Below are 14,588 nucleotides of genomic sequence, written 5' to 3' on the forward strand. Positions count from 1 at the left end.
TTAGGTTTTCCAACCTCTGCATCTTTACCCATGCTATTACCCCTGTTGGAACTACCTACCCTTGAAAACCCCCATCTATTGAAATTCTTCCCGTATGTCAAAATTCAACTCTGACACAGTCTTTTTCAAGAAGTCTTTTCTGACCATCCCAATCAGAAGATGTTCCTCTATCTTCTGAAATCTGAAATTGTTTTCTATGAATGCCACCTCTCTGACACTTCACACATTCAGCATAATTACCTATGAACAGAGCTTTCCCTTCAGTTCACTGTGAGCTTCTTCTGGCCAGAAACTGTCTTATAAAAATGTGTGTATCAACTTTTGTGCCACTATTTTACAAAATATGGCATAGGTTCTTTTTTTTCAACATTTTATTTATTTATTTATTCCTTAAATAGTTTATTGTCAAGTTGGTTTCCATATAACACCCAGTGCTCATCCCAACAAGTGCCCTCCTCCATGTCCATCACCCCTCTTCCCTTCTCCCCCACCCCCATCAGCCCTCAGTTTATTCTTAGCATTCAAGAGTCTCTCATGGTTTGCCTCCCTCCCTCTCCCCAACTATTTTTCCATAGGTTCTCAATAAATATTTGTGAAGTAAGTGAAACTGTGTGCAGCACCTTTTCCATATAGGTTTTATATTATCTCCTCCTCTTCTGCTCTGCTGGCCCCCCAAATTTGCTCTAACCCTATGCAGTCAGAACACAACACTCAGCTGTGATAGCAGAGCAACCATAATTCATACATATCTTCAGTGTTAGATTATTAATCAAATTAATATTTGACATGCATAGAAAACCTTTTTCCCTGTACAATAAAATATCTTAAAGGTTATTATTTCATTTAGCCTTAATATCTCTGTGAGATAAAGGCTTTTAAAATTATACACGACCTCAGTCTAAGAGATTTGAAATTTAAATGATTGATTCAAACAGAACCCAGAGATGCTACAGAAAGATGAAAAGTGTGAATATATAACTCAAAGTTCTTCCAATTTAAGATTCAGTAACTCTTTGATGTACTTGAACCAGCCTTGTCATAAGCTGATATTTGTAAAAGTCAGATATAACCCACACTTTAGAAAATTGATAAATTATGTACAACATTGGATTCAGCACCAGTATGTTTGTAAACAGCATGATAAATATGTATAAAATAAAGGTTAACAAAAGTGTTTCAACAACTTTATTGTCTGTTGTCATAGATAATATATTATATAATAGGTAGGTATGTCATAGATAATATATCATACATGTATAATATACATACTATTAATATATAGTATATATTAATATATATACATAATAATATGTATATTAATATATATTATTAATAATATAGTATATATTATTATTAATACTATATATAATGCTATATATTAATACTATATTATTACTATATATAATATATAATAATAGCATATTATTATATATTATTACTATAGTATGTAATAATAATATATAGTATATATATTAATATATATATACATACTATTAATACATATTATACATACTATATATTTCTATATCTATCTTCAAAATGGAAGCAAAGAGTATAAAATACTGTACAATTAAAATAGTTCTGCAATTTTGGAATTTGCTAGGTATATCAGGGCCACCCTAGATATATTTTTCATAATAAAATCTTATTATTTCAATTTCCTGTCTATGGAGGGAAAACAAATAAATAAACATTCATGGATGCCATCACACACCTCAGCAGGAACAATGAACTTCCCAGCTATCTCCCTCTCCCTCTAAAAAGCAATTTAATGCACCACTGGAAGTTGCCTATTAATTGGACTAGAAATAAAGTAGCCTGTGAGTGTTGGCAGGAGAAACCACTGTGTGTGTGTGTGTGTGTGTGTGTGTGTGTGTGTGTACGTATGTATAAGTATATATGTATGCAATATTTCACCCACAAAGTAAACAAGCAACACTAGTACGTCATTTTCTAATTACAGGGCTGTTTCATAAACTATAAATGCTAACATGGGAGAGGTAAATCATAGCAATTTAATTAATAAAACAGTTTAGACACTTAAACCCATATGTGTGCCCCTGGGGGCACCACATCAATAATAGAAGCTTGCAGGCATATTTTAGAAATTTTATGCAATCATTTGCAGATCTTGTAGTCAATAATTGTTACAAATTGCGTTAACTCTTGCCATACCCAAGGAGTGAATTTTCATTTGTTAAATTTTCCCCCCATTTTCGATGGTCTCTTAGAGTTGCTAGGAGTGGAGGAGCACATGGTTTCTTTACCTGAATTAGCAGGTCTAGGTAGGGTAAGACAACCCTCTTCCAACCAAAGAAGGAAATGTGGGACGTCAGAACCCTGGGAAGGCATTCCGAGGGACAGGACTGTCCCTCTCTCCTTCCACTAAAGGAGAGATGTAAAAGGTAACAAATTTCAGAGAATGAAAATTCAACATTTTAATTTGTATTTTTATATGTAGATCTTCTTTCCCTTTTAACCTTTTAAAACTATGTCTATAGAACTTGCATATATTGCTGGTGGGAATGAATGCAAAATGGTGCAGTTACTTTGGAGAACAGCTTAGCATTCTTTAAGGTTAAATATAAATTTGCCATATGACCAACAATTTTACTCTCAGGAATTTCCTATTTCCACCAAAACATACTCCCACCAAAAACCTTGTATGGAAATGTTCATAGTGACATTATTTATGATAGACAAAAAGTGGATACAACCCAAAGAGCTTATGAGTGGATAAGCAAAATGTGTATATCTGTATAATGGAATATGGTTCAATACAAACAAAACCGGATACATGTGATCAGAAACAAGATAACAAACCAGGCACAGAATACCACATATTATAGGACTCCTTTTGTATGCAATGTCCAGAAAAAGCCAAATCATAGAGAAAGGAAGTAGACTGGTGGAGCCTGGAGCTGAGAGTAGGAGCTGAGGTTAAGTCTAACTGAGCACAAAGAATCTTATTAGGGTGATGGAAATGTCCTAAAACTGGCTTTTGGTGATGGTTGTACAACTCTGAAAATTTCCTAAGAATCATTTAGTTGTACACTTAAAATGGATGACTTTTTTTAAAAAATTTAAATTTTTTAGAGAAAGCGAGTGCTCACCTGTGAGTGAGGGAAGAGCAGAAAGAGGAAGACAGAGGGTCCTAAGCAGGTTCCATGCTGATAGCAAAGAGCCTGATGTGGGGCTAGAACTCACGGAACCACGAGATCATGACCTGAGCTGAAGTCAGATGCTTAACCAACTGAGACACCCAGGCGCCCCTAAAATGGATGACTTTTACAATAAGTAATTATTTTTCGATAAATTTGTTTTTTAAAATGTGTCCATTTTATTGATGTTCCTTATCGTTCCTGAAAAACAAGAAGGAATTCATATGGAACTATACTCATATAAGATAATTAGTAGATTGGGAAGTGTTTTGTCACTGGATAACACCAAGCCTAAACAAATGTAGTCTTTCTGTAACTGTGATTATCCTTGATACAGTCAGTACATATAGCCAGATTACCAAAAGATTCATTCTTTTCATTTTTTCAGTGCTCGTCAGAGAGAGAATAATAACTACTATCACTGAGAACTTACTAAGTGCTATGCATATCATACGGTGTTAACTTCTTAAGCATCTTCTTAATAAACTTTACACGACACTTAAAGATCTCCCATTTATACATGAGTCACTGGGGGTAAAGAAAAACTAGTTCATTTTTCCCGGTTTTGCAGTTAAGTGGCAGAGCTGAGATTTGAACCCAGGCTGCCGGCTCCGGGCTACACTATGACTTTCCACTGTCACTGACACACATCTTAGGGGCTGAATTCTCTCTTCTGCAATCTGAGATGGGTCATCAGCTGCTTTTGAGCAGCTTTAAAGGAAGCAAATGCAAACCAAATGAGCCTCATTCAAGAGACAGGTTGGAAATACACAGGCACAGTTCAGTGTTGGCTGTCCTAGGAGATCACTCCGGAAGACAAGCATGGGCGACAACACTTGTTCTTCACAAGCCTCTTCATTGCTTGACCTTGTAATTAACACATATTATTTTTGTAATTAAAAACATAAGCCAGATCACACTTTTCCTCCAAGAAAAGAAGTGAGCAAATAACAAAGCCATTGGCATGCATCAGTTTTCTGCATATGATTATTCCCAAATTTACCAAGTTTACTATGTTCAGCAAGACAAGCTAAATGACTGGGGCACCTGGGTGGCTCAGTCAGTTACATTTTAGACTTTGGCTCAGGTCATGATCTCACAGTGCATGAGTTTGAGCCCTATGTGGAGCTCCAGCTTGGACCTAGAGACTGCTTTGGATTCTGTGTCTCCTTCTCTCTCTACTCCTTCCCTGCTCACGCTGTGTCATTCTCTCTCTCGCTTAAAAATAAATTTTAAGGGGTGCCTGGGTGGCTCAGTTGGTTAAGTGTCCAACTTCGGCTCAGGTCATGATCTCACGGTTTGTGGGTTCGAGCCCCGCGTCGGGCTCTGTGTTGACAGCTCAGAGTCTGGAGCCTGCTTCGGATTCTGTGTCTCCCCCTCTCTCTGACCCTCCCCTGTTCATGCTGTGTGTGTCTCTCTCTCTCAGAAATAAATAAAAAACATTAAAAACATTTTTTATAAATAACTGAATTTTAAAAATCTTTTTTAAAAAAGCTGAACAATTGTTTTAACCTTGTGAGCTGTCATTCTCAGAGGTCATCACACCTAAAAGAAAGCAGGCAATGAATAAGAGGACTGAATTTTACCAGAAATGAGAAATGCCATCTGTGGTATGAACTCTGCATTCTCCTAGCATGTGGCTACTGTCTGGTTCTGGGCAACACTCATAAGGAGCTGTGCCTTATGGCTACTGGGTATGTCTTTAACTGGGGAAGAGTGTTCTGCAAATTCTTAAAGATCCATGTTTTTGTATGTATCAGGAATGTCCCAGTTTACCAAAAGATTACAAGTGTATTGTGAATGTTTTTTTAACATTTCAATGGGACATATTTTAATCCAAGAGCAATACTATAAAATGGTAGTTAGGTTGTCCACAGAGGCTGTATAGACGGACACAGAGAAGAAATATATTGACCATAAAAATGGTGGAGAAAGTGCTATTGCAATGTCAGTAACTAGAAAGCAAAAACAAAAGGCTCAGAATTGTTTAAGATAAATATTTTTGAAATTAGATTAAAGGCTTACAATGTATTTTCATGACCTGAACCTGCTCAGTATTGAGGTATCATCTCAGAATGTCCCCTCTGTTATCATAGCATCCTCACATTTTTCTTATTTCCTCACATGTGCTGAATTCTCTCTTCTCTTGTCAGTAACCTTCAGCCCTTCAGTCCTCCTGAACTCTCCAACTAGCCATCCACCCATCTATGTGTCCATCTAACCATCCATTCATCTATCCAGTCATCCATCCATCCATCCATCCATCATCTCCCCAACTGTCTGTCCCATCCATCCATCCATCATCTCCCCAACTGTCTGTCCCATCCATCCATCCATCCATCCATCCATCCATCCATCCATCCAGTTCATCCCTTCCTAACCTCACTTGACTCCTATTATACTGTGGACCACATCGTTAACTATTCCACATAGTTAACCATTTTAAGATGTCTTCACCACACCCCCAATCTACCTCAACCTTTGTCCTTCTGCTATGTCCTATTTAACTTCATAAATAGAAAGCTGACTGTCTGACTTCCTACCTTGCCACTACCTGTTGGTGGAAAATGTAATAAAACGGTCTTGATTTAATATAATAAAACATACCAAACTCTTATGTCAGCTGAGCCTTCAAAATCTTCCCATTCAACTCCAGATGATGTATACTACCTGTCCAATAGGAGTGTAACACTTTTATACTCAGCCCACCCTGCCTTTAAAAAGTACCAGTCCGAAGCCCCATTCCAGACCAATTATTAAACCAGAATATCTTGAGGTCAGAACCAAGACATCTGTATATGTAAAAGCCTCCCATCCAAGGGATTTTCTTGTGTAGCCAAAGCACAGAAGCCAGAATTCCATTGCCATCTTTCTCACTCAAAGTAGTGATAGGAGCAAGCTGGGTCATTTCGTGTTATTGGGAGATGAAAGCCATCTGGTAAATGGTCTTCAATCTCCCTCTTCACTCTATTGCTATCTTTTCAGAGCAAGGATAAGCAAACGTTTTTCTGTCAATGGACAAAGAATAAACATTTTAAGCTCTCAGACCAAGAGTCAATGCCCTCCACTCCTCCAGCAGCTACTATCGATAGTAAATAGTTTATACTTAAAACCACTGTTAGCTTGTGCACCAGACAAAAACAAGCAGCCACCATAACTGGCTAACCTGTTTTAGAGTCACTGACGATCTCCTAACTGACAAACCCAAAGATTTTGTCTTCTTTTGTTTTTAATATTTTGTTCACCTTGACTTTGTGGCAGCTCTTGACCATCTTTTCCCTCTTAAGCTTTAACGTCCATGTCCTTAAACCATACTGGTTATTCCATCTGTGCTATTCCTTCTCTGCCCCATGCACCAGTTCCTATGTGCACATGTGGGTGTGTGTACATGTGTGTGTATGTGTGTGTGCATGTGTGTGTTCCAAGCAGCTAGCCTGTGCTGCATCTATGGCCAAAGTGTCAGTCAAGGTGGAGATACACTTTTTTCAGCCAAGTTCTAGCCCCCACTAGAGCCTGAAAATGCTGGCCCCATCTGCTCCTCAGATACTCTGCTCTCATCAAGCTGTGCCTCCCCTACAAGGAAGGAAGAACAATTCTGTGTCTCCCTGTAGTATGCACTGCAACCTAAGGCTTCCTGACCCAAGGTTTACTGCTTTGCCTAATTGAAACCCAAGGCCATAGCTATACAACTATAATTGGTGAGAACCACAGTGGCATCTCGTTTCAGTAGCACCCCATGCTGCAAGAGTTTACATTCTTATCAAGGTCAGTTGAATGAACAAAACTTACTTCCTAATGTGGAAAACTGACATAGACTGTGTATTGAGAATATTTGTCTGTTGCTCAGTATACTCAAATCTATATTCAAATGCCATCGCTGTCTCAAACTGTTAGTGGCAGGGACAGCTGTGCAGGGGAAACGACTCTTCCAGCTGGGAACTGAGCCTAGGAAAGGACTCTCGCCTGATTTTGAAACTACTAAGCATTCTAATGAAGTTGACTTGATTTACATGTTAACAATATCACACAAATGTACTACATGGCACTTTTCCAATAACTGCTTCAACATCATTCATTTTGACACCTCCCATTGTTATGAAAAGCAGAATGAACTGCTTTTCTGTGATAGGGTGCATGGGGTGGGGGGAGCTGGGTTTCATTTGATTTTTAAATCAGATAGCCCCAGTACACTCTTTTGATATGTAAGGTTTTCATGACTGAAATTCCATGACTTACCTTCCCCATCCCCATGAACATGAGCGCTGAGCTCTTCCTGCCCACCTGCCGTCCAGGACAGCTGTACAGTAATTAACACTAGATACCTGACTGATCCATTCTGGGAGTGAAGCATGTCATTCTTCCCCTCTACCTCAGCAGTAGTCAGTCTTGCTTAAATGTATTGCTTCAGGACAGTTACTTTCTTCTAATGAAATAACCTGGTCAAGGCTTCTTGCTTCTTCTCTGTGACTTGATCAGAAAATTAAGAATTAATTCTACTTCCCTATTGACAAGACCCAAAACAGTTTATACGTGGTCCCTGGAGGGTTTGATCAGAAATTTTCACAAGGTTCAGTGTCCCTAAAGAAGCAGCCCTCTTATACCAATGGTCTTTGTGTTAAAGTGTTCTGAGAGACAGATCCCCTGTATTCCTTTTCTATCTTCTTTCCAGTCCTAGAGGAAGAAGGTGGTATTATGCAGCATGCCTCAGGATATATCCATTTGGATGTTCTCAAGTTTTAAAATGTCAGAAGCCAAATCCAATATCTGCCTGCACATCCTAGACAAAAGAGTCTGTCTCCTCAGAGCCATGAGCACACTCATGGACAACTAAGGACTCACTTGGCTCTCCCTTTGGCTCATCCTTTTCCTTCACAGAGCTGGAAATGTAATGTCTGTGCAGTGAGTCCCTGTTGATTGCTGGGACATAATCTCAGGTTAGAGGAAACCAAGGAGAGGTCATCTGTTAACCATCATGCACTGCATCAATCCCCTCTACATTACCATCAGGTGGTGGTTATTCAACCTCTGCTTTTGGTACCTCCAGCAATGAGAAAGTCACAGTCATGAGCGACATCATTCATGTTTTTGAGAGCACCATCTTTCCTCCCCATCTTCATATGGAAAAAAAAAGAGAGGGAGATTTTTCTTGCAATTATACTTCTTATGAAAAGCAAGAACAACAACAACAACAACAACAACAACAACAACAACAAACCACAATAGCATAAAATGAGCCTTGCAGTGTTTTGTAATCAAATGAACATTGGAGCAAAACGAACATTGGAGTCAAGAGAAACTAAGATTCATAGTTTGTAATCCCACAACATAGATGTCTGACTTTTAGAAAGTTTATTTTTTTAGTTTATTTATTTATTTAGAAAGAGACAGAGATAGCATGAGCAGCAGGGTCGGGGTGGGGGGAGGGAGGTGGGGAGTGGCTGTGCAGAGAAAGGGAAAGAGAATCCCAAGCAGGCTCCACACTGTCAATGCAGAGCCTGATGTGGAGCTTGAAATACAAACTGCGAGATTGTGACCTGAGCCAAAACCAAGAGTCAGCTGCTTAACCAGCTGAATCACCCAGGCACCCAACAAGTTTATTTTTTTATATATATAAGAAAAATTGTGTTGCCTATTTATCTCATTTATTCATTCATTCTTTCAACAAATATTAATTAATACATAATATATGCCAGGCATACTACTTAATACTGAAGAGACAAGAGCAAACAAAATAAATAAAATTCCTGAGTCCTGAAGCTAGCATCCTAATGGGGTGACACAGGGGGGAAAAGGAGCAAATTATATAGTATGAGCTAGATATGAGCTATGGAAGCAGATAAGGAGCATAAGAAATAGGAAATTAATATTTAAGCAAATATTTGAAGAAGGAGGTATAAGCCATCAGATACCTGGAGGAAGGGTGCCTCAGGAAAAAGGAAGAGCAATTGCAAAGGTCCTGAGGTTGGAAGGTAGCTGGCATGATCCAGAAAAGGTAAGGAAGCCAGTGTGTCAAGAGCAAAGAGAATGAGGGTGAAAGCAGAACATGACATAAGGGGGATTTCACCCTTAAATGTAAGTATGTTAATCAGAGAAGTGACATGATATGAATTATATCTTAATAGGATCACTCTATTGTATTGAAAACAGATTGTAATGGTCAAGATAGAAACAGGGTAACCAGTTAGGAAGATTTTGGAGAAACCCGACTAAGATATAATGGTGGCATATACTTGGGTAGTAACAATCAACATAGTTGGACTCTGAATATATTTTGTAGGTGGAGCCAACTGACTGATTTGCTGGGGGTGTATTAGATATCTGTTACTTCATAACAACCCCAACCCCATTCTACTAATTGTAGATTAAAATAACAAACATCTCACAGATTTTGTGGGTTAGGAATATCATACAGTTTAGCTGAGTAGTTCTGACTCAGGACTCTCATCAGGTTGCAGGCAGGATGTTGCTGGGGGCCACTATCATCAGAAGGTTCGACTGAGGCTGACTGATCTGCTACCAACATGGCTCCCTCACATCAAGCTGTTGATAGGAGGCTTCGGTTCCTTGCCCAAAGGACCTCTCAGATTGAGAGTCTTTATGACCTGACTACTAACTTCTCCCATTGTTATGAACTGAATGTGTCCTCTCAAAATTTATATTTATGTGCTCCAGCCTCCACAACTGTGAAATGATAAATTTCTATTTAAGCCACCAGCAAAGGATATTTTGTTATGGCGGCCCAAGTAGACTAATATACCCAGAGTAAGAAAAGAGAAAAGGAAGAGGAAGACACAGTGTCTTTTATGACCTCATCTTCAAAGTTTCGTACCTTCACTCCCATTTTATTTTATTTATTAGAGTCATCCTAGTAAGTCCAGCTCACCCTCAAGGGGGAGGAAATCAGGCTTTACCACTTGAAGGGAGGATTATCAGATTTAATAGGCATATTTTAAAACCACCATATAAGGTACAAAAGACATAGAGGCAAGAAGAATTATGCCATGATTTCTAGAAACAATAACTAAAAGAATGGAGTTAGTATGAATGGAAATGTAGGCAACAGTGAATGAACAGGAAGATCAGGGGTTTAGTTTTGAATCTCTTAAATTTGAGTTGCCTAAACACATCCAACTGGAGATGTCAAGTGGATAGCTGAATACGTGAATCTGGAGTTAGATGCAAAGTCTGTGCTAGAAGTATAAGTTTCAGAACTTTCAACATATAGATAGCATTTGAGGTTGCGAAACTTAGTGAAGTGAAGACAAGAAGAGATGTAAAGACTCTGAAATATCCCTAGATTAAGGGAAAGAGGTGTGAGGAAAAACAAGAAAAGACATTGTGGGGTAAGAAGAAAAGCCAGGGAATGGCATTTTCGAAGCTGAGTGAAGATAGTATTTCAAGGGATAGAGAGTGATCCAGTTTATCAAATGCTGCAGGTGATATACACTGAAGACTGAAATTTGACCACTGGATTTAGTAATGTGGAGATCACTGGTAATCAACAAGAATAGGTTGAGTAGGACATTAAAAGCATGCCTGATTATATGACACTTAAGAGATAATAGGAAGAGAGGAAATATTGACATGATTTAATCCATCTGGTATATGTTTCTATCTTCGCTGAGGTTTCTTTATGGAGTCATTTATGATCTCCTAATCGACAAATCTAGCGGGGTTTTTTTTAGTGTTTTATACACCTTAATCTTTTGGCAGCCCTAAATGACTGATTACCCTTTCCCTTTTAATCCCTGATTCTTGTGTCATTTAAACCATCTTGGTTATCCCACCTTTATCCTACTTCTCTATCCCATTCACCAGTGGTGGTGTGTGCCTGTGCTTGTTCGTATGTGTATATGTACATGTGTGTGTGTGGTATGGTGTGTGTTTTGTGTTTGTGTGCAGGTGCGTGCATATGTATCTATGCCGGAGCTGTTTCTGTGAACTTGCTGTCAGCCAAGCTTGAGATGTACCCACTTTCTTAACTCAATCACAGCTCACCACTGGAGCCTGACTGCTCCCCTTTTGCAGAGTTATAATGGGAAGCAGAGAAATAGGATAGTACCTGGAGAGAAATCAAGGCAAAGTGCCTTCCAGATGAGAGAAATATTGAATGTCTGAATACAGTACAGAGGATTAATGCAGTGGTGAAAACAATGACCAGGAAGAGAGTATCAATGGTTATGGTGACTTCACTACCTGAGATTTGTCTCCCCTTGTTGAGCAAGCCCCATGTGTTAGATATTATGTGAAATGCTTCAGGTATATCAGCTCATTTTATTCTACCTGAAGTCCTATAAAGTAAAGTATTGTTATACTCATGGTACAGATGCTGATTCTGAAGCTACACAGGTTAGGTAACATGACCAGGGTCACCCAGGTAACAGACAGTAGAGCTGATATTCATTTCTGCCTGACTCCACAGACTCTACATGGTACCTGGTACCTCATAGGATGCAATGAGAATCCTTTTTTGCTTCTTCTATCTCCTCTTCCTATGTAGCATAGAGTAAAATGGTCAATGCATGTCTGCTAATTGAAATTTTCTTAAATGAAGGTGAAAACTTATGAAAAAAAAGTATAAATATTGAACTGTTTTTGATGAAGTTCTTGAAGAATATCCTGCTATTAAAAAGTTCCTCCCAAATTGTATCTTGCTTTTATGAAATTAAAATAATTGAGGATATTATCATTTAATTTTGCTAACTGAAATTAGACTCTTCAATGTATAACTTCATACTCCACAGCTGTGTGATTCAATCTTTAGAGTAAAATTTCTAACATTTGTACAGCAAATGATTATTTGCCTAGAATCATTGGACATTAGGGAATCAGGTTGTCTGAATAATATGAATGAAATTTTATGCCATCTGAAGATTACCAATTTTCAAAGAAAATACATTCAAAAACTATCCTTAGCACCAAAACTCACCCTAAGACCTTGATTTGCTGCCTATCAATGAAGTATTTCATGGCTTCTTCAGTGCCTCAGGGCTGTGTTTTTCAACATAAATAATCATCATGTGTTTCTATGAAAAAGAAATCTAGGTATTTCATCTTCCTAGTTCTTTGAATTCTGAATCAATAGAATTCTGAATCAATGTCAGAAGAAAGTTCCATTAGTCAACAAAGACAGAAAACCAAAGCAGCCTGGGGGTAGAGTATAAGGAAGTAAGAAAGTGGGTCCAAAAAAGCAGCAGGCAAAACCAGGAGCAACACTTCTGCCCAGGACAGAGTCTTGGCCATCCTGGGCAGCAGAAGGTCTGGAAGCTAGAGGTCTGGGATCAGGGTGCTAGTAGGGTCAGGTTCTAGTGAGACCCTTCCTCCTGGATTGCAGACCACCAACTTCTCACTGTGTCCTCACATGGGGGAAGGGGGCAGGAGAGCTCTCTCTCATAAGGGCACTAATCCCATTATCCCATTCATGAAGGCTCTGTGTTCATGACCTAATCATTCCCATTGACCCCACTTTCTGATACCATGGACTTGGGTGGTTTTAGATTTCAACATATAAATCTTGGAGGGACACAAACAGGCTGTCTATAGCAGCATGTTCTTTGTAGTTCCTGTAATCCTACATAAATAACGATCACTTCTGAGGCACCTCATGTGAGCCCAGTGTGTTGATACAAATTCTGTGTCTAAAGTTAAGCATTTTTACCATAATGTGGTTGCTAGGTACCATGCCTGATACATTCAGCAATAATTGCCATTCTGTTGAAACTTTCCCTTATACATCTCAAAGGCAGATATACTGAGAAAGTCTGAACCAATTAGCTGAAATGCTTTTGAGTTATATATGAATGTGACAGCAAAAAAAGTACAGTTTACCTTTATTAAAAAAAAAAAAGTTTCCAGAATTATTTTTTTGTTAACCATGGTATTTTAAGGTAGCAGTACCCTTGACTGCATTTATTTTTTTTTTACTTAGCTTTGTAAGCTACCTCTAAAACATATTTGAAATATATGCTAAGCTGTTCAATAAAGCTAATTTTTAATGATATTCAAGAGATTTCCTTCAGTTCCCCAGTCGATGTCAACACTCCTCAATGAGGAAGGAAAAATCAATTCAATTATCAAAGCACGGTTAATTGCTTTTAAGATTAGGGTGATTTAAAGAGCAGCAAAGTATTTTATCTGTACTCAGCAATTTTAGCTAAGGATATTCTCCTCAGCACACTTAGAAAAAGAAGTTTAAAATTCTGTCTGGTCACTTACTACATTCTTTGCAGCTTTCCATCACCCTTGCTGTTAATAGAAGAAATGATAGGAGCTCTTCAACTCAGCAACCACAACACAGAGGTATGGTTTTCAACTAGTATCGTCTGTTTCATCCTCCAGAAGACTGATATTTTTAGGCCTTTCCGCTTGGCCCTCCAACTTTTTCAATTAGCAAAATAGTCTCTTGAACATACACAGAATAGAGAAAAAAGTCTTTTATGCTAAGTATTGTTCCACCTCCTATATTCACCGATGGCTAAAATTATTTTACCAATGTCATTGAATTGAGTTCAAGTTTTACAGCTTATATCATATAGAAATATCCTTCTAGAAACTAATAATGTGAAGATGAGTAAGACATGGGTCCCGCTCTCGGTGAGCTTACAGTCTAGAGGGGAGTATAGACAGAAACACAAATCATTTCATTGCCAGCCAGGCCTCGAGCAAGGCTTCCCCAGGGGGCTGCCTGCCCTGAGGGATGGAGATTGGCAGGAGGAGCCAAGGGAAGGGAGCCCATAGAGAACCAGCACTAACATTGTGCTGATTTTTCTAAAAATCTTTCATACGAATACATATACATATACATTTATGTCTGTGTGTATGTAAATTCATTATATAGAAAATATACTTTAAATTTTTTTTTAATGTTTGTTTATTTTTGAGAAAGAGAAAGCACGAGCAGGGGAGAGGCAGAGAGGGAGGGAGACACAGAATCTGAAGCAGGCTCCAGGCTCTGAACTGTGAGCCAGAGCCCCACACGGGGCTCGAACTCATGAACTGTGAGATCATGACCTGAGCCAAAGTCGGATGCTTAACTGACTGAGCCACCCAGGTGCCTCGAAAATATATATTCTTAACAGATGATCTCTGGAGAGGGAGAGCAACCTCAATGAGAAGATGTTTGACAAGCCCTATAAGAGGTAGAAAATGTAGGAAAAAGAAGCATAAAGTACTGGAAAAGGGGACAAGCGAGAAGGAGCTGAGCTTCACGTGTGTAGAACGGGTTAAAAAGAAGAAAACCCATATTCGGATGCATGATATTTCATTGGGATTTAGTAGGTTGTTCACTGTGTGATGTGAATCTACTCCTCTCTCTCATTTATTTATTTATTTTTTAATATTTTTATTTATTTCTAGGGGAGAGCGAGAGAGACAGAGTGAGCAGGGGAGGGTCAGAGAGAGAGGGAGTCACAGACTGAAACAGGCTCC

The sequence above is a fragment of the Hyaena hyaena genome, unplaced genomic scaffold (assembly GCF_003009895.1).
Source record: "Hyaena hyaena isolate Hyena2069 unplaced genomic scaffold, ASM300989v1 scaffold_455, whole genome shotgun sequence".
Lineage (NCBI taxonomy): Eukaryota > Metazoa > Chordata > Mammalia > Carnivora > Hyaenidae > Hyaena > Hyaena hyaena.